Raw genomic sequence first — 18,798 nt, forward strand, 5'->3', positions numbered from 1 at the left:
AATCAGGGATGCAATCGAGGGAATGAATGGTCAGGGGTAATTGTCTTCGTGGTCAATGTCGTAAGCGGGCAAAATTCATGTAATGTTCGCCACACTGAAATATACCGCTAATATGTGAGTAGAACTTTCCCGACACTCTCGTATACATTACAGCGCTTTCACGTAACCTGTAGACTTATAAACCACATTCATTCGCTTCAGTTGGTCTAACAGGTGCCCTTCACTACTAACTATGATATCTGTTTTTCACACTGAGTTAAGCATTTGTAACCACCGTGCTTCAGTTCTTTTATTTGTTTTTTTTATTGACAATTTTCGATAATATTTAAAAGTTTGAGGATCCAAGCTAGGATTACGCTTCCTACGTAAGGTAGAATTGGGCTGGCTCTCCTAAACGCTACAACATCTTATTCAGGTTGGTCCAGCGTTTCGATTACTTCGTACATTTCAGCATTTTACGTGTATTTGTATAAAGAGACGGGAGTTGGCCCCGAACTAAAGCTACAAAAGAAAAGCCCAGGTCACAGTATCTTTCCAACTATTCAATGTGCAACGTCCTAGTCATCCTGTCTGAATTTACCTTCGCTCTTCGATGACGTGTTATCGCTGCAAGTATCACAATGACGCCGCGTCTTCTATCCGAACGATAGATGCGCGGCTGGCTGCGTGCAGCAACCATGACGCGGCATGTTTGAGCAGCGGAGACCGCCGATCACATTTGGATGCAGCTGGTGAAGTGCGCTGCTCGGGTGGAAAGTTTTTGGATGCGGAAAGTTATGGATACGGAGTCAAGACGGGAGTGATAAAGCCAACAAGGGCCAGCAGGTTTCTTCGCAGAAAGCATTCCACGTTTCCCGGTGTGTCAGACATTTCGGGAGTACTCAAGGCGTGCGCAACTGTCGACGACGTTCCGTCTCATACCCCGAACGGTTCGAAACGCCGGGTAGAACTACCGCAAGACGAAAAAGGTACGACATTTCGCCCGGTACTCTTTCTTTTAGGAACGTGAGTCTCCAACAGCGCTAATTCGTCGTCGCAGTAACAGTGAAACTATGCAGTTCATATAGCGAGGCGCAAAACACACAAGCAACCGTCATTTTTTTCTAAGGTGTTCTTATTAACGCCGCAGTTAACAAGCCAGCCACAGATGAAAATGTGTTCCGATATTTTCTCGCCCGTATAGTTAACGCGCGTGGCTAGCTTGGTTGTGTGTTTGTGGTGTGCATAAACTGAAGTTGGCCCTAAGTTTTACTTGGACTTATTTCATGGGCTTTAGTACTGCATAGTTGGGGTTATTTTAGGGTAACACACTGGCCACTTCGCCGAGCTTGAGGCGCATGCAGTTAACACGCAAGGCCCAGCCTTTATGCGTAGGTGGCACAGTAAGAACTGTTACTCTCTTGCATTGAACTAACCGGCGGCATGATCACGGCGAGCAGCTCGAAGAAGAAAACTTAGTCTTCATTTTTTTTCTTATGTTAACGAATATTCCAATAACGACGGAATGACAGTTCCGAAATGCTTTATCCGACTGGTTTAGTGCACTCATCTAGCCCGCTTTTAGGCAGCTGTCCAGAAAGTACTACCAGGTGTACTTGTTTCTTACTTGTGACCGTCTTTCACCGGCAAACAAATAAGTGTTATCGTCCAGAGCAAGACGTGCCTTTCTGCATCGAAATTTCTCGAACATTACCGCTGGCTCTATCTGTTTTATGTTGTCGCCGAGCCTTGTGTAATAAGTTTGTGCGCGTGACGTGAATAGTGGTGTACTATCTTGGTATTTTTCAACCCGAGGACGTTCGACCATGTATCCGAATCCAAGCAGTGGTTATTCGCAGTCGGCAGCTATTAAGATTCTAATTGTGCCTGAAATACTAGGTCAACCGTGAGCTATACATACTGAGAGAAAGGGTTATTCCGCTTCCTCCACGCACCTTGTTCCCCTTTGTCTCTTAATTGCCGTAGAGGTATCAGTTCGGGCAAATATGGCAGCGAAAATCTACCTACTGAGCCAATACTATCTACGCAAATCTATCTACTGAGCCAATACACCAGAGCTTCGGAACACACCGTTTGATCTTGCAACTGCGTAGTGTCGCTCATGAGCTAACTGTGACCCCTACTGAAGGAATTACGATGAGCCCGCTGAAGCTAAAGGTGTAATTTCTAATTAGGGATTAATTATCACGTCACCTCGTGGTCGCCACCACTGACAGCATGTCGCCGAAGGAACCGTGCTTTTATTTCAAAACGGGTATTTTTAGATATTACTTAAAATATTCCTAGAAACACCCAGTACATACCCGTTGAGAGAAGTTTGAACCCTTTTGTTTATTCGCCCAAGCGAAAACCTTTCGTTCAATGTTCCACGACAGAAGAAAGGTAGATGCATTCGTCCAACTCACTGAAGCAAATACATTTGCTTTTCAAGCCGTACTACCGCTTTCAACGTTCGACAAAACAATGTACAGTTCCCGGTAGCGTGTTTTGGAACGCTGTAGTGAGGCCGTAGCGAAAAAGATGAAAAATTACAAAAACGTTATCTTTTCTTCTCTCGGTTGACAAAGGTCGCGGACAGCAGCATGATTTTCTTTTTTTATTTCGTGCTTTACCTAACCAAAGGTTGTTAGAACGAAAAATTTCCCTACCTCTGTAGAGATCATCCCTTCGCATTGCTTCACACGGCGTTGCCCGTAACAGTCTATGACGGCGGCTTGCTTCCTTCGGGAAGGAAAACACCGATAGCTGCGGCTCGTTGGGGTACTTTGTACGGTACGCTTGCACACAGCAGCTAAAGGTCCCGACTGTACTCGCTTCTCTCACGTTTCACAAAGTCAGTTGTAGCACAACCACACAGAGACCGCGAACATTGAGCGTGCGCAACATGCGCCGAGGTATAGCCCGGGCACGACCTGCCGCTATTACCAAAAAAGGGCATGTTCCCAAGCCAGCGGCTCGTCGTCTGCCGACAGACAGCAGACGACGAGCTGGGCAGACGACACGAAAAATGACGCACGTGACGTCACGCGGAAAGCAAGCAAGCGGGCTCTCGCTTGCACGCACTGCATGCGCCGCTCAAGGGATGCACCGTGGGATGATGGTGCAGATTTAGCGCGCCACCTGAGCATCGTAGGGATGCCAAATTTCGAAGAAAAAAGAATCGGACAGACGTCGATGCGAATAATTTTGAGATGCAGTCAGCATCCTCGCCGCGAAGCAATTGCTGGCATGCTTTGCAAGGCTGGATCTGCCGGCAGCCGACATCGTGCTCCTCTCTTTTCTTTGTTGCTATTATAGCCGTATAAACGAAATGCCCTAATGGCCGCTGCACTTACTGCAGCGAGGCGCCCTCGGCCCACGAAGCGTTCATCCTGAATTACCGCCAGTCATTTGCGGCTCAGCGTGGGATATACTAGAATCACTTTGCGCCGAACCTTCATGATGAAGGCGGATTTTCAGAAAAGAATGACGGAGCGAATTTTCAGTGAATGTGCGTTTCGCGACGTCCTATGTGTGAACTTCAAACGCGCAGGGATTCATGGCGTGAGGTCCAACCGTTTCTACACCTCTTTGTATTCATGTTATCGGCAAAGAAAGTTTTCGTCTGCTCACGTAATTGCGGCTATTTTAGATTCACATTACCTTCTAAGTTACAGTATAAGGACGTATATTGGAGCACATGTGAAAAACAGTCTTCGTGAGTCAATGAGTATAGGCTTTGAGTACTTATCTCGCAAAAACGAAAATATGCTATTTCTTTTCTCTAGACTTGTACTGCGAAGTAATAATATTTGGTTTACCCTTACAAGAACGTCGTTGCCGGTAATTAAACTCGCGGTGTTGTTTTAACTTGAAATGCCGTGTGCTCGCTCTACTGCCACGATTTTTGAAGAGTATGAGAAACCTCTATCACAGGCGAGACACGTACGTACGACACTGGCGTCAAGAAAACGCGCCACTGCATTCAGCCACTTATAAAAAACACCCTAGAGAGAAATGTCCGTGAAAACGCTGTGTGCTATCTAACAGGCGCTCATGAATTATTCCAAGGTCTGTTCTTTTTTTCTTGATTCCTATCTTTTCTATGCCATCCTAACCTAAGTATGTCCCTGCGTTGTGCCCCTTCCTGGTTACAGCAGGCACATTTTTCGTCCTGCTTTCTGTCTATCTATATGCATTTTTTAAACGTAATATTACCAGTAATAATCATAATTATCGGATGAAAGGTGGTTATAACGTCGCTACGTTATGTTTCCTCGGTGCTTACTTGATTCGACATTCTATGCAGCTCATATTCTGAGGGGTTGCATCAAATGTCAAGCGGTCGTGGGAATCCCTTGTTACTACATTGCGTGCAAAAACTGTGGCGCAGATCTCGGTCTATTGTATCTACTAAGACGAATGCGGTGAGGACACAGCCTTAAGCAGATGACGCAAGGCGGAACCGAAGACACTAATTATTGCACAAGGATATCGGCAGCAATTTGAAAGGTGGCGCAAATCTCAATCTGTTGTATCTACTACGACTAATGCGTTGAGGACACAGCCTTAAGCAGATGACGCAAGGCCGAACCAGAGACACAAATCATTGCACAAGGACATCGACAGCAGTTTGAAAGGACGCACCGAGTGTCTACCGTATAGAGAGCCCGGGTCTTCGGTAACAAGAGAATTCGGGCGCCGGCAAGCGCAAGAGAGCAATTAATCGAGCTTTCAGGTTGATGCTTTTCTGTCCACAAATTGAGCAACGATGCATGCTCGGTAAGGTTAATGCTGGCAAAATATTTAAAAAAAACAAGAAAGAGAGACAGAGAGAGGGTGACCGCATTGTTTTTCGAGCAGGCGGATTCACGGGAGTAAGCAACAATGCCTTGTCTTTGTATTGAAGCCAGCTGAGTCTTGGCATTTTGCTTGACTGCAATAAGGTCGATAGAGCAATCCCTTGACCACCGCTTACAAGTGTGGCCGTGTTTATCTTATCGAGCAACTTGGAGAGTGCAGCCTCTCTTGTTCGTGGGAAACGTGAGACCCGAGCAGCTGCGGGCAGTCTTGAGAAACGGCCCGTTCGAGCGGGAAACCGTGTACCGTAGGAGCCCGACAGGACAGCCAACTGCACGCGCCTCCCCTGCGTCCACGCTGTTATGCACTAAGCGCATGCGCGGGAAAAAGCTGCGATGTGCTATTCAAGTTCGTCGGGTAAGGAAACATTGCACCCTTCGGAGGACGCAACCGATGTAGTGGCTGATTTTGGCTGATGTCCGGATCATTCGTAAACGTTGCACTCAACATTCAAGTTTGATCCTAGAACTAGTGGCAGAACGACAGACCTGTGCGAACAAGAACAACTGCTTTTACGCACGCAATATAACTTGATGTCAGGTAATTAAGAAGAAGCTTTAGCTCGGCGGCTCCTATCTGAATGCATGGGAAAGGAGAAATCGTTTTTGTCGACAACCACTGCACCAACTTTGGTGAGGTTTGTTGTATTCGACAGAAAGAAGTTGGCATCTATAGTGGCTGTTGAAAGTGAATAGATTGTTTATTTAGGCTGTAGATTTTCATACAAATGCTCAAATATGTCAAGTTTGCATAAAACGAAAATATCAAGTTTACAACTCTGTAATTTAGCACTAAAAATGATATCACAATTCTATAAACTGCATCTTATAGTACATCTAAGGAGGACCAAATTAATGTATTACACATCACTCTGCAACGCACCGTTCTTATGTGAGCGATTTTCGCAGTACCCGTGTAAACATTGTGACAAATTCACGTAAGCTGTAAACTTAAATACAGGGTGTTTCACGGGACTTGAACAAAGGATTTTGAAAAAGTGGTTAACCGCAGCTGAATGAAACTGATGTCATATGGTTTGCCGTCGTGCAGCTATATCGTTAGGGCATTTTTCATATTCCGCTTATATGAATTTTGCAAAATTTTATTATTCACTTTAGGCACAAGTGCGCAGCGTTGATTGGTAGAGAGAATTCAGAAACGACCGATCCAATTTTTTGTGGCAACGTACATGCTGCGTGGCGATTTTTTTTCGGCGTTTAGAGAAAGGCCGCGAAATATGAAATAAAACTTTCTACGGCTCATTTTTAAGGCAACACTAGAGGCGCTTTTGCACATCTTTCGAGTGTTTGCTGTGTTCGTTTGGAACTCAACCTGGGAACGCTACAGCCGCTCTAATCTGTTCAGATCAGTTCGCAGCGGTGGTCTTGGAATATCACACCTATTTGTGCGCCAGATTGTATCGCGGTTTATGTTCTTGCGGAACCACAGTGATCCATTTTTGCGCACCATGACACAAGTGCGATTAGGTAATCTGTTACCTGACTTCATTGTTTCGTGTTCGACTGTTCACTCCCCTCCAGTGAAAGGTTTCCTTCAGGAAGTAGTGCTATCTTTCCGTATGCTTAGTGCTCGATTCTCGCTAGAATATTTAACTTCCGTCAAAAGAAAGAAATTGTACCATGATATGATAGACTCATTAATGCCAGTTCCAATGTATAGGTTAGCATACTATGGAGGTTCAGGCGATGATGTCCTCAAAAGGGTCAAAAGAATGCCTGTGAAACCATCGCTAAAATCATTCTTCTTCAAACTTCACACAAATACCTTGCCTGTAAAGACTTGGCTGGCCGACAAGGGAATATATGTGCCGTGGACCACCGATTGTATAAAGTGTAAAAAACCAGAGACTGTCGATCACGTCTTCATTGATTGTTGGGATCCCTTTTTTCATTGGGACATCTTACAACGAACATTAAAGAAAGCATTACCAATAACCCCACGTGGTATCAGATACTTAGACACAGGCAATAACGATATTCCATATGACCTTATTATGCTGCTGAGCCTCCATAGTATATGGTCCACGAGAATGTCGGTATGTCATGCTGATGTGAATGCCCATTCTGTGCGAGAAAACTTTATTGAAAGTGTCGTCTACATGCGTGAAATTTACAAAGCCCAGAAAGAACCGCCCGATTGGTTGCCGCTGTTCGATGAGTTGGCGAAATTCAAGCGATATTAATTTCAGAGAGTCAGCATAAGCTAAGCTGATTCTCTTTTAACAATGTATCCGCATGGCATTTCTGTGACGAGGAAATAAAGAAAAAAGGAAAAAAAAAACTCGTGGCTGAGTGGTAATGTCTCCGTCTCACACTCCGGAGACCCTGGTTCGATTCCCAACCAGCCCATCTTGTAAGTTGTTTTTTATTCATGAAGTGCCTGCCGGGATTTATCGCTCACGGCCAATGCCACGGACGACGACACCGGCTTTTCTGCGACACGAGCTCCATAACGCTGTCACGTTAAAACCACGTGACTGCGCGCATGCGTTATCGTGTAGCGTCGCTCCCAACCATGCGTCGAGCCTATCGCTTAACAGGGACGACGGCGCTTCCCTTGCGTGTGAGGCTGACGCGCCGTGAAGCCGATGCCCAGAGCCACGGCCGCCGCTCCCTTCGCCACGGTCCTCGCCCACGGTTCTGTCGCACGAACCGCGGTTGAGAGCGCTGCAATACGTTAGCGCACGGGCGCAGTCACGTGGTTTTGTTTCGGATTGGATCGGATCGGAAAACATTTATTGGGCTCTAGAAAAGAGATCTTCACGGCTTCAGACGGCCTCTTCCGTCTTCTGATGGATTCTTCTGTCTGCAATCACAGGGTTGGTGCCCTAGTCCAAGGCTCCACTGAGTATGGCCGACCCGCGAGCTCGCTCTACTAGGCGCTTTTGGCCGTTCAAGCTTACGCTGGAAAGCATACTCTCCCGCTGTTCCGCACTCGGGTTTTTAATTTTATAGATAGTTGGGGACTCAATATTTTGGCAGGCTCATGATATGGGGTATAGATCTGGTTTCAGATATTCTTTAACCGCAAAAAAAATATTGTAAATCACCTGGCAGCATGTACGTGGCCACAGAAAATATATCGAATTTTTACGCTTTAGATGCTCTGACGGATGCAGTTTAGAGGACGCTGATGAAATTATGGGGTTTTACGTGCAAAAACCACTTTCTCATTATGAGGCACTCCGTAGTGGGGGACTCGGGAAATTTCGACCACCCGGGGTTGTTTAAAAACGCGCACCTAAATCTAAGCACCCGGGAGTTTTCGCATTTCGCCTCCATCGAAATGCGGCCGCTGTGGCCCAGATTCGATCCCGCGACCTCGGGCTCGGCAGCCCAACTCCATAGCCACTGAGCAACCAGAGAGTGTTGATATCTGTTTTTGATGTAGAGGGACAAAGTTGTAAACTTAGGGTTTCAGTTATGATTCTTCAAAGATATCCTCAATAATAACGTTCAAATATCAATATATCAAATATCAAATAATAACATTCAAGCTCTAAATAAAGATATTGCTTCGAACAGTCAGTTGAATTCAATAAAATTATTTATTTATTTATTTATTTGGTATTTATATTTATTCTATTCGAATGGCCCTAGGGTTATCTCATAAAAGCGTTTCTGCGTTTTACGGGTATTCGAATAGGCGGCATCGGAGTTTGGCCCGAGCTAAAGCTTCCTCTTAAGCGAATTGGTTGGGTGCAAGGAGGTTTTTTTTTTTAATGAGACACTTTATTATCCTTACGCCCATTGAATGGGAAAGCAGTGTGAGTCTTCCGCGCACTACTTTTCACTTGTTCATGGACTTGCATTGGGCAAAGTCAATTTCGGGAGTGGGCCACCCAAATTTTGGGGGTGGGCCAAGTCATTTCTTGGAGTGGGCCAGGTTGGTTTTCAACGTTCAACTCTGTTTCGAAGGCGCAACTCAGTTTTCGAATTGGGTAAAATCAATATTGGGGGTGGGCCAAATCAATTTTGGCAGCCCACCATGTCGGTTGTGAAGGTGGGCCAAGCCCAATTTCCGAATTCGGCAAATCCAATTTGCTCTGAAAATGTAGCAACGTCTCAAGTGGATGCGTTGCACACACGCCGTGGTGCTTTAGTGGGCATGTACAGGAAACGTAGTTTTTTTTTCTTAAAGAACAGAGCGAATCCGCGGAATTGACGCAATGAATAACTAAAGGTCGTCACAATGTTTTGCTATGTTGTGCCGCCCGAAATGTACCCGTTACGAGAAACACGAATTTGTTGACATTTTTGTATGCCTGTGTTAAGGCTGGTTCAGGCGTCTCGTGATAGTTCGCATGCAGAGTCAGCCTACAACATTGCGTAAAAGCTTTACAGAGTGCAACGACGGTTACCCAGCGACGATGACGGCCGATGTGGCTTAAGTTTTTGACAGTGCATCTGAGGGCGTGATGCCTTCGATGGCTTTGAGTGAAGTGCAATAAATGTTGGTTTATTGCGCGCCGAGGAGTTTTAGTTCATGTTTTTACTCCTCGAATTTGTGGTTCATAATTATTTTTCCTATGAAAATTCAGTGCGCCGAAATCGGGAAGTCCGACATGTCGCGATGAGTTTCCGTGCGTGCATCGCTTCATTATGCCGAGTGAACCGAAACAGGTACGCAATGTACACTGACGCGACTTGTATACCAATACTTGTGTTTGAAACTCGCGAACAGTGGCGGACGTGACTTATAGGGTTAGCAATGACGATGAATGATTAATCGAACAAGTGTATCTCGCTGCGTCACTAATCTTCATCGATGTCCACCTTTCTTTCTTTCTTTCTTTCTTTCTTTCTTTCTTTCTTTCTTTCTTTCTTTCTTTCTTTCTTTCTTTCTTACTTTCTTTCTTTCTTTCTTTCTTTCTTTCTTTCTTTCTTTCTTGTTTCTTCAGGCACATTCTAAGAGGGGGCCGAAGCTAAAGGCGACAGTGCACCTGATAGGGGCCCCGGCTCCCTTGCACAATACACACAGACAAAATGCAACAACAAAGTTCAATCAGACAGACGTCATAGGTTCAGACAGTGGGCAATATTAAAAGGGGACTTAATTGATTAGGTAAAACTCTTGCTTGGGCTAGTTGGTTCATGCTTGAAGTAGTAAAGGCAAGACAGGACCGGCGCTGGTCCTGTCATTTGTGTTCTTCTTCTTGAGTCCTCGTCTCCTGCGCCTTGCCTTTACTACTTTAATTGATTGGACCTGTTCGATTAAGCGTTTTCGAGAGTTTGACAGGAGTGGCGCGATGATTTATCGCACTGGAATGGTGGCGCACGAGCAGTGACTTGTGCGGCTGTGGTAGAGCGACTGTCGAGTGTTTTTCCTATACTCCGCTCCGTACATAGCAGTCAACGCTGTGGTAGTCACGCAAGAAGTTCGGTCAAGAAAAGTTATCACTCCCGGCGTTCCGTCTATGCTTCGCTGCGCCCCAACGACGTTCGCCCGCGCTAGCACGCCCGTGGGGCTCCTCGCGACGGGTCGCAAATATGAAACCCGACGATAACAACGAAAAATAAAAGAATGATTTAAAACAACACATTATCAGCCTTATACCACAGTCTGTTTCTGAGGAATAAACCTGAGTCTATATTGATGGATTGTTAGATAATTGCTGAGCCTATATAGAAACCAGTCGTGCATGATTGCGGTCAAACAGACATCGAAATATATCGCAGTGCGAACGAAGCCACTGCAGCAAGTCTCTCTAGTCTCCACAACGCTAACTGCTATGTATGAAACAGAGTATAGTGATAGTGAGCCAAGCGCTTCTCCTTTCTTGCTCCGCGGCTCACACGCCACAACGCCGTCCTTAACCGGAGGGTCGGAATGCCCTCGCCATTGGCGGCATACTAAAAGTAGCCCAGTCGTTGATCGTCGTGTGGCCCCCAGTCCGATAAAGACGTGGCACGGCTTGCGTGCCAGTTTGGAGCCCTTATCTGAAGTAGCGTTGGAGTCGATGTCGATTCCAGCAAATCTATAGCTTTCGAGCGTCTATACTCGCATGCTGGTCGTGTGGTCATTAAAAGGTGTCGATTTCACCCAAACGTCCCAGATGGTGGACATTATTTCGCTCTGTAGAAAAGAGCATGTGACCTAAAATCCTGAACCATGCAGTAATTTTCATTTCGCTTTGCGTATATTGCGATTTCTTGCATATCATAATTGGGCTTCATCTTTCACTTTTTTTCCATTTTTCTTATACTTGTAATTAACGAATGCCATGCATCTTATATAATTCTGCACGAAGAGTCATTTCATAACGTATATTGTTTATCTTTTCAAAAAGTCACTAGTGCCAACTATGTTTAGTCTTTAACAAAATTCGAGATTATACTTTGTCACACACGTTTGTATGTTCCAAAATTGGTTCCACCTCTCAAACAATAAAATAGGGTTCTATAAAAGTGGATAACGGCGTTTCAACCTTTTCCAACGTGCCTGGCGAAAATTTCGATTAATCAATTATTCGATGAACAATCCTGCGTCGCAAGTGATATATCGATTAAAGGCAAAATGATGAACAATGAATCGTCCTTATAATACGACTTATACATTATGAGGTGCGACTTATAATCCCGAAAACACGGTACTTTTCCACAAGCAGTGTTTGGTAGAGTACCCAGTCGGAGAAAGAATGGATCCATATTTATTCTTGTACTCTTGCTCAACTCTCCACATCGATATCTGTTCGGATTAAAACTATTGCTTGTGGCCGTAGGACAGCCACATATCTTACTACAGACCTGAAAAGGAGCTTATGAAAATATTGCTCTGCCAACCGACGACTTGCCTTCTGAAGCTTGTCTTCTTTCAAGCTCCTTTTAAAATATCTCTTCAACAACAAATGGCAAAAAACTAGAGAAAGCTTGCTTGCAGTCCTTCTATATGTAATTACGAAGTTATAGCTTCGAAATTCTATTTACTACCATAAAAAAAGGCAAATGAAATGAGTCCTTGAAGAGCGACGCTGTTATGTTTCACCCGGTGCCACTTTCCTAATGCACCGCACATTTGCGATATTGCCCCAGGCGGCAAAACATACCACGCTGAAGTTTATATTTCAGCTTCGAACGCGGTGTTTGTGTGATTGGGCCTACATGCGGCATGTATTTTCGTTTGTTGCATTTACAATTTTATTCATTCATGTGTTGCTTCCTTAGTGGCTATGGTGTTGGGCTGCTAAGCACGAGGTAGGGGGATCGAATCCCGGCCACGGCGGCCGCATTTCGATGAGGGCGAAATGTGAAAGCACCCGTCTACTTAGGTTTCGGTTGACGTTAAAGAACTCCAGGTTGTCCAGATTTACGGAGTTCATCACTACGGCATGCCTCATAATTAGGTCGTGGTTTTACCTGTAAAACCACATAATTTAATTTTTGTTCGTTCCTTCAAGCAAAAAAGAAAAGGAAAAACTAATATCAGAACGATATGCTTTGTGGCAAAATGAATAGTTTGGCATGGGAAAGTAAAGTTTGTCCTCAGCGCGCGTTTGTGTGTGTGTGTGTGTGTGTGTGTGTGTGTGTGTGTGAAAAAAAGAAAAAAAAGGTGTCTTTACCTCATTATGATGGTAGATAGCCGAGTCTACTTAATTCTGGTGAACTTGCTCGTGAACGTTTGTGACGTGGAATAATTTGCTTTTTATTGTACTTTTTTATACCCAGTTTCTCACATGTTGCGTAAGATGGGTGGCGTATACCTGTTAACGGCGTCAAACACATAATGTGTTTATTAAGACGCCATCGGCTCTCTTGCTTCAGTCTGTGTATGCAGATACACTCTCTCTTTTACAAGTTATCGAATCTCAGGCCAAACTTAGAATATTGGTATCATGCTCGCAACACAATATCCAGAAATCTTGTTTGCTGGGTCGTAGACCAGTTTATAGTTTCCAAACGAGCTTTGGTATGCAAGAAGGAAAGATAACACAATGCGTGTACATTGCCAGAAGCCCGTATGCATGTTTTAGCACTGTACATGCACAAAACAGTTCAGAGCAAATGACACTCGCGGCATTTGAGCAACGCTTGCACAACTGCTAAAAAAAAGTTGACAGGGCACTAACGTCTGAATTGCGGAAACCTGCGATGAGCAGGGCAGCAAACGGGTATACGGCTGCGAGACCCTGTCCAGGCCTGTCCTCGGAGCTGTCCTTTTTTGATGATTTCAGGAAGACGTCCGCGCAGAAGGGAATCCGCCTTCCCTGAATTCTTCCCGTGGTGCCTCAATCTCGCGACAGACTTATACGCAAAACTGTCATTTCGGTGCATACAGAGAGGCGAACAAACAGGCATGCGCCCTTGCTGCCGACCTTCGTAACACATATTGTGACGAAGTGTAAAGCCTCAAAGCCAAAAGCACTCGTATACCATTTCGCCGACGCACTGTAAAAAGAGCATCGCGACCCAATTACTTTCCGGCGACGTTCACGGCATTTGCGGCCAGCAGAATTCCCCGGGGATTCACTGATTTGTGTTGTTTCTTTTACACTTGCTTCAGGACTGCAGTGCTGGAAAGTGAGTTAGGCGTAGGCGTCATGGAGTGATGTGCGCAGCAGTAGTAGTTTGAACTGCTTTAGACGTGTTTGAAGCAAGCTATATGTCGTTCACAAAGAGATTTAGAGACCGCAATCTTCAAGTTCGCTACTTGTGTGTCATTTATATGCGCTTCCTCGTAAAATGAGCTATGATGTTTGGAAGAATATCAGCGCACTGACGAACTGCAGTACATAGAGCCTTAACTCACAGCTTGCCGTCATATTGAAAAAAAGAAAAGGCTCTCAGCCGTCTTATCTATTGAATTGACAGGAAATACGCTAATAGCTGCATCGAAATTGGAACATTTATAACAGTATTACCCATAAGCAATACTTTTTCTTGCATTGTTGGACTTCAGTATCAGCACTGATTCCGGCTGCGGCAGTTTTGTCTCAGATGCCAAGCGATGCCACATCGAAGCAGGTGTATGTAAGATATAGCTTTCTGTTGTCCTTGTTCAGCTTGCACTACAACAAAATAAGATATGCCGTACCAACAAGCCCCTATAGCTACCCTCATAGGGCAACAGCAGTTTTAAGGTAAATATACTCAGTGTTTACTCTCTCCCTTCCGCTTTCTATTCATCTTTCCCCCACCCCTAGTGTAGGGTAGCAAACCGGATGCTGTACTGGTTGATCTCCCTGCCTTTCCTACCCTTGTTTTCTTTCTTAAGGTAAATATATTTTATTTTATGCTTTGGCTTGGATAGACGGATTACAATGCAGAATGAATAGACTTGCTAGACAGCAGGGTTGAATGCGAGTCCAATGCCTTTCCGGCACTGTCGCTTTAAAATATGAGCTAAATTGGAGGCAAGCACGCCACAGAGCGAGGTCGAATTGATCGACAACTCAAAGCACAGGGACACAGAATATGACAAACCAGTTTAGCGAGAGCTTCCCGGTACAGTCGGATGGATGGCAATTTTCCACTTTCCATGACGAGGACAGAAAGGCAAAAGAAGCACACTGCGCCTTTTCGCTGTGTCTTTTGACTGTTCGCATTCTGTCTGTAGCTTTTCAAGTCCCATTACATTCAGCGAAGAAAGCTGAATCCCTACGAAAAGCCTTCGGAACAGCTTCTACCTTTATCGACAGTCAGCAAGATCGTTTTCTTTTGACTCTCATCGAAAGCTCACTGCAAATGAAGTTGCCAAAGAGAAAATATTTCGAGTATTGAGCGCGTTCTCTAGGCTCCTTCCATGTTCCGGGACGAGACACTCGCTGATCGGCCTTGTCTGGCACTACTGGCCCAGCAAGCCGCCGCTGGATGGTGCTGCTGCACGTCAGAGCTTCGGCGTCATTCATTATCTCAGCCGCACCCAGGCGGGAGCCGCCAATGATCGCGCACCGAGTGGAGGCGGATGAGGTTGGAGCTCGTTGGGGAGCGCGGGATGAATGATAGAGGCATCGCAAATGGCCGCGCACTCGCTGCTGAGAGAGAACGGGTGCTCGCGTTTTAGCTCTGCTTCTACGTTGCTGTTTTCGATGCCGGATGGTCCGTGGGTTTACGAGCTTGACCGGCGCGAGTGCCGACATGCACGGCAACAACACTTACGTGCATGTTGCATGCAGTGCTGCCCCGGCAGTGCCCGTTAGCAGGTTGGTCACGTAAGGAGGTGGACGAAGGCGCCCGTGCGCTTGGCGCCTAGTTATTCTGGTTTAACAACTTGTTAGCAAGTGAGAAGATGAGATACCTGCAAGGCTAACTAGACCAAGTAGCCACCGCCTATATACAGGGTGTCCTAGCTAACGTTAGCCAAGCTTTTCAGCGAAAGAAAGGCAGATTTAAATGACATGTCGCAAGATGTGATTTCGAAACTTTCAGTGTTCGGTCGTCCGACCTCTGATGAAAGAACACCGCAGGTTTTGAAATCCTATGTTGCACCATGTTCCTAAAACCATCTTTTTTTTTCGTTAACAGCTTGGCTAATGTTATTCGGAGCACACTGTACAGCAATACACACATAGTAGCAGGTTAAACGTGACTCCACAGGGACCGCCCGTCACGATCGTCAACAACACCGCAAGCACAATTTGGTACAGACGATATTCGATACAAAGAAGTTATAGTTGGGGCAATGTTTTCATTGATTCATTATACGTCATATCTTCTGTGAAACCACGCCTTTGATTAGCACTCGCGGTTGTTTCTACCCATACTCCGCAGAAGCCCGGTGTAATCCTATATTCCTGGGAATTCATTTCAAGTGGACGTGTCTTGCAAACTCGCCGGCTACAATTCGTACACTGCAATGTGTGTCCGTAAAGTAATTGATTAAGAAATGAACTAGTACACTTTCAATGAAATAGTTGCATGCATATTTCGATGTCTCCCATTAGTAACGTCCGCCTGTTCAATTAATACGGCTCAAGGACAAGAATTACGCTATCTGCCATTGGCGATTATTAAGGATTCCGCAAAACTTAAGAAAGATCACTCCGTACGTTGAGCGATGCTATGTGATGTGCTAGAACACGAATCGTAGTGTGGAGTTACCCATATTTAGGTCGAAAACACTCACATACCGTACCTGCAGCAGCGTAACAATGCCGCGAACAGTTGCTTGCGCCTTTCGGAGAGGCCTGCTTCGTACATACATTTCCCTTGTTTAAGCTGCAGCTCGTTCAAAAGTTCTTTACCTTTCAAAAAAAAAAATTGACGTGGCTCGTTAGGCAGGCGGTACCTTTGCAGGCAGAAAGTGACAATTTCCGAGGCTTCGACGCCAAAGTGGTTGAGGCCGGTCAAAATAATGTTTTCACCAACAAGGACCACATCGGCTTGGACTAAGCAAATTGATTTGACGCCGAAAACGAGCAACTTCAGCGTAGCATCAAGCGAAAGAGCCGTCGTTACCCTGGATGTCGTAGCCGTCTTTTCTTTTTGGACAGCGTTGCCAGCACAAGTAACGGATTAATATATATATATATATATATATATATATACTTATGGTTTGTGGATTGCGAAATCACTAACAGCTTGTACGTAGCAATGTGTATGGGATGCGTGAGCGGCATCAAACTGTGCATCAAAGAATTATTCCGCAAGTTTCATCTTCTTTTGATAAAAGGGACTCAACTTCAAACAAACAGAAGCTCGGTTTAATCGCTAACTATCGCCACGTAGAAACCTGAATGTCTTCTTTTGTTGTAGCAGTGCGGTACCAACTCAAAAAAAGCGTGGCCACTCAGAATTCGTAACTTGTTTCTTTCTACTCCCCAATTTTATGAACAGGTGCACTTTACAACGGGATATGGCTCTACTTAGAGGAATGCTACCCCATGAACACGTGTGGAGGGGCACAAATAAACAATTTCAGCAAAATAATATTGGAAAAGTCAGTTGCGGGGCCTGGTCTAGCGTACGCACTATTGTATTACCTGAAAAACCATGCATGTGTACACTTGAGGCTGCGAGTGTGATAATTATTCAACATTATTACATACATTCGCGTATATTCAGTTGACTTTAGTTCAAATCACAGGCTACAGTTAACTATTTCGTCGCGTCGCAACGCCAGTGTTCGATTGCTCAGAAAATGTCTACAAATCCTTGAAAAGTGTGTATAGAAAAGGCAAGGTTCAAATTCTCTGACAGCCGTGTTAAATTTTCTTTTGGAGCGCCATTACGTTTTGTTGAGAATTTTAAATAATAACAAAGGCTGTGAAGAGTTCTTTCCGCAATCTGCGACGTCGCTATAAACATTCGTGGCATCTAACGTTGCAGCAGTGCCATTGAACGTCTTACGTGTCGTGGTCTGCTGCGACAGACCTCTCCTGTTACTGAAAGTGACGTCAGCTGTCACACCTATGTAATCTGTTGTTCCACCTCCACTTCCACTGTACGCTTCCTCTTATTGTAAATTGAGAATAATGATCAGGTCGTTAGATATTTCTCCCGCCGTTTGATTGCCGGTAATGTGACTTGTATGCTCGAGCGATCACTTGTGGTGGGGGACATGAAAGACATGAAACGTTCCTTGGAGAAATATAGAAAGCAAAGACGATACAGTAACGACAACCAGCTCAGCGCTTTGTGAAGCCTGTCATCCGTCTTTCAGGGGGAAGGCAGTGATGCCATTGAAAGACGTTGTTTCTTTATTGCTAAAACTAAGAGCACGAAAAACACTGAAAATGCAAAGCGGAGCAGCACAGTGGTGTTTTGGTTTTTCACGCTCCTTTCTTGTAGCAATGCACTGTAAAAAGGGCAGAAGTGCTCACACTCAGTGGCGTAGTTTCTTCATTTGATTTACTTAGCTCGCTGTTACGCCAGGTCGCAACTTCAGCGTTCCTCTTCTGAAGCTTATTCACCGTTTGTGGTGACATATAACACATACTTCGCCACTGTCCTAGATACAGAGCGCACCGGCTGTCACTAGCGGCCGCGTTGGCACGCCTTGACGACAGGCCGCTTTCAGAACAGACAGCCTAGGAATGCCGACTTGAGCTGTCGTCGCACCGAAAGTCGACCAAGGCTTTGTTGACCTTCTTGCGTTGCAGTGGCCTATAAGAAAGATTATAATGATCCCGTCCTTTCTTTCCCTTTCTTTTTGTCCTCGATCTTCCTTCTGTCTCTACTTTCCCTTCCCCTAGTACAGGGTAGCGAACCGGAAGCTTTAACTCTGGTTAACCTCCCTGCCTTTCTCTCACTTGGATATCCGTCCGTCCGTCCGTCCGTCCGTCCGTCCATCCGTCCATCCATCCATCCATCCATCCATCCATCCATCCATCCATCCATCCATCCATCCATCCATCCATCCATCCATCCATCCATCTATCTATCTATCTATCTATCTATCTATCTATCTATCTATCTATCTATCTATCTATCTATCTATCTATCTATCTATCTATCTATCTATCTATCTATCTATCTATCTATCTATCTATCTATCTATCTATCTATCTATCTATCTATCTATCTATCTATCTATCTATCTATCTATCTATCTATCTATCTATCTATCTATCTATCTATCTATCTATCTATCTATCTATCTATCTATCTATCTATCTATCTATCTATCTATCTATCTATCTATCTATCTATCTATCTATCTATCTATCTATCTATCTATCTATCTATCTATCTATCTATCTATCTATCTATCTATCTATCTATCTATCTATCTATCTATCTATCTATCTATCTATCTATCTATCTATCTATCTATCTATCTATCTATCTATCTATCTATCTATCTATCTATCTATCTATCTATCTATCTATCTATCTATCTATCTATCTATCTATCTATCTATCTATCTATCTATCTATCTATCTATCTATCTATCTATCTATCTATCTATCTATCTATCTATCTATCTATCTATCTATCTATCTATCTATCTATCTATCTATCTATCTATCTATCTATCTATCTATCTATCTATCTATCTAT

The sequence above is a fragment of the Dermacentor albipictus genome, chromosome 9 (assembly GCF_038994185.2).
Source record: "Dermacentor albipictus isolate Rhodes 1998 colony chromosome 9, USDA_Dalb.pri_finalv2, whole genome shotgun sequence".
NCBI classification, from domain to species: Eukaryota; Metazoa; Arthropoda; class Arachnida; order Ixodida; family Ixodidae; genus Dermacentor; species Dermacentor albipictus.